The sequence below is a fragment of the Morone saxatilis genome, unplaced genomic scaffold, assembly GCF_004916995.1.
Source record: "Morone saxatilis isolate NCDOM2014 unplaced genomic scaffold, NCSU_SB_2.0 Contig21, whole genome shotgun sequence".
In the NCBI taxonomy this organism is placed as follows: domain Eukaryota; kingdom Metazoa; phylum Chordata; class Actinopteri; family Moronidae; genus Morone; species Morone saxatilis.
The window spans coordinates 667,028-670,465 of NW_023339774.1; positions in this window are offsets into that span (position 1 = coordinate 667,028).

Sequence of the window (3,438 nt, forward strand, 5' to 3'; positions counted from 1 at the left end):
GTCCAACCTCACGCCCATTACACACTCTTATTGACTGTAAATTGTCTCTCCTCTTATCTTCCTCCATCACCTGAGCTGCTGCAGTTCACTGTGGATGAAGAATGTATGAGTTTCTGACTTGGCCTAGAAAAAGTGACTTCAAAGCTGCAGTAGGGAACTTTTATAAATTAACTTTCTGTCATGCTTGCTGAAGCTGTCCCTACATCCTGACATAAGTACATGAGACAGACAGAATCCACCAGGCATAAACGAAAAAAATCAGAACTAAAAAAAGATAGTAGATTGAGTCTCATTCCCAGGTTATATAATACCAAGGTTTTTAAATATCTGTAATTTTTCTCTGATTGGTTGTTTTCGTTCAGGTTCACTCGTTTCCCAGTGGATTCTTGCAAATGTCATTAGGAGAAGCCAGAGAAAGCTGTTTTTTTCAGATTATCTGTCTCATGTACTACTGTCAGGATATAGTGAAAGTTTCAGCAAATATGACAAAAGTTACTTTTTATAAAAGCCTACCTACTGCAGCTTTAAAAGAGCCTTCATTATTTCAGTTAAGGTGGTAAATGGTATATGGACCTGTACTTGTATAGCGCCTTTCAAGTCCATCGAACAGAAATTAATCATTTATTCACATTCACACACCAATGCACGGCATCGGGAGCATTTTGGGGTTCAGTATCTTGCTCAAGGACACTTCGACATGCAGCGAGAGGAGCCTGGGATCAAACCGAGACATTTCTGATTAGTGGACGACCCGCTCTACCTCTAAGCCACAGCTGCCCCGCCAGGTGTGAGTTTGCCCTAAATTTGTGGTTTATTAATAAATAAATGAATGGATTATATAATATAATCCATTTCTGTGGTTGGACTCGAGTCGAAACAAAAGAACAAATGCACTACTAAATGCAATGTCTGCAGTATCAAAATAAAGAATGCATAAAGAATCCACATCAAACTATCTGGCACCTAAAACGCATCTGGATAGGTGAGTCACCTGGACGGTTACCAACCATGTTTAACTCAGCATCAGCTATCTTGGGGTCCCTGAACATGCTGGTCCTTTGTGTATGAATGTGTGTGAATGGATGAATTTGACGTGTAGTATAAAGCTCTTTGAGTGAACTGGAAAGGCGCTATATGAGTGCGGTCCTTTTACCATAGTCAATCAGTGGTTAAACTAGGTTTAAAACCTTTGGGCTATCTAATGTTAGCTTGCTACTAGCTTTGTAGCTATATGAGGTTAACTTAATTAGATTGGCATTCGCTGAATATTTTGAATATTCTGAATAGTTTGTTTGCTTGCCACATACAGTGCTGGATTTGCCAACTATATAACTGATACAGTTGTGATATGATCCAGGATTGATAATGTTTGCATCACAATTTTATTTTTCACTGAAAAAACTATTTAAATCTTGATGGTGTGACATTTGTTGGGGTCGGTACCAAACAGATGTCTGGAGATTAAGATTTGTAGGCCAAAGCATCTAATAGACTTGAGACTTGACTTGGAATTCAAAAAATGACAAAAAATTCTGAAAATGATGGAATTTCATGAAAGCCATCACTGAATATACACTTTGAGTGATACGTATGTTGAAGAATATTTAATTTTACATGTTAAATAATATTTAATTTTAGATATAGGCTACATTGACAACAAATTCTAGAAATGAACACTGAGAAAATTAAGACTACATAAAAATGTAAATATATATACATCAGACTACAAGAATTTTGCATATATACTGGGGAAAAAACGGTTTTCATATCTGTGCGTATATTGGATAACATATATAACGATACGATACAGATATGTCTGCGATAGGCCAATATAGGCTGACGGATATATTGGTTGAGCTCTAGTATTAATGAAGAGATGACTTTCATCATCAGGATTTTTCTACCTCTTTAAAAGCCCTTAAACTGTGCAAATAATCTATAAGAAATAACATAATATGTTCCAATCCAATAAATTGCCCAGTTATAGTTCCCTTAGAGCTGCAGCAGATAACTTTTATAAAAATAACTTTTTGTCATATTTGCTGAAACTCTCACTATATCCTGACAGTAGTACATGAGACAGATAATCTGTGAAAAAATCTGGTTCCTCTAATAGTATTTGCAAGAATCCACCAGGCCTGAACGAAAACAACCAATCAGAGCAAAGAAAGACAGAAATGCTTTGGGTTGGTAGCTTTAAGACAGTTGATTGTTGAGCCTCATCCCCAGCATCATTATTTGACGCCAGGCCCAGTGGATTGTTGCAAATATTATTAGGATCACTAGGAGGAGCCAAGGGAACCTGATTTTTACCCAGATTACCTGTCTCATATTCTACTGTCAGGATATAGTGAAAGTTTCAGTAAATATGACAAAAAGTTATTTTTATAGAAATTACCTACTGCTGCTTTAAAAAGTGCCTTGATTACATCAGAACTCATATGATGAGAAAATAGATGGAATTTTAAAATACAAAATGAAGGGATTTAGTTTTATGGCTTCACAGAGGTATTTTGTAACTTACAAACACAAATAAAAGGTTCACAGATGTGTTGCTGACACTTTGTCAAATGGATTTCCCCGACAAGATCAACACATTTGTCCACAGATATTTAGTTTTTACTGATTTTACTCGAGCCAATCAGATTTGAATCCATCGTTTTGCAAATTCCCACATTACTCTGACCAATCACAGCACGGCCTGTATGTTCAAATTATATTTTTCATTAATGAAACAAAAATAACTGCTTGTTGTCTTGACTGTGAGAAATTCTGAATAAAAAGCCCCAAAGTGCCCATATATTTAGCCATATCAAGAGTTTTCCCCATTTATGTCTTTTTAATGCTGTGAAAGTTCTGATTTATTTATTTATTTTTGTTTTTGTTTTTGTTTTCTTTTACTTTGCTTTTAAGATTGTAATGTGCACTGCAAAATGTATTTACAGGTATTCATACTTGAGACCTTTCCCAGGTCAAATTAGTGTGTTTGCTGTTGGGTGAAAAGTCTGTTAACATGAAGGGTCTTAACTTCACAGTAGATGCAGAATCAGGGCAGAGCTGAGATTTCAACCGTCAACCCCAATAAGCTTGCTTCTTCCACCATCCTCAGCAAGTCTACAATGTTCTGTTTGTGTATTCACATGATTTATTTGAGATATGAGCAGCGTATTTCAGTATATTAGCACAGTTATGCGACTGTAACTGGGATGAGAGGCACCGTTTGTAATATTTTAGAAGAGACTGAAATGTACTGATCTACTGTTTACTGTTCATTTAGTGTGGTGTATGTTTTAAATAGTAATATTTAGAAGGTTCAGTTCTGTGTGTGATCAGCGTATGAATATGCTCTTAAAAAGTATTGCATACAGCCTGCAGTAGGTCATTTTATATAAGTTTTATTTCTGACAGTAATACATGATTGGTTGTTTTCGTTCAGGC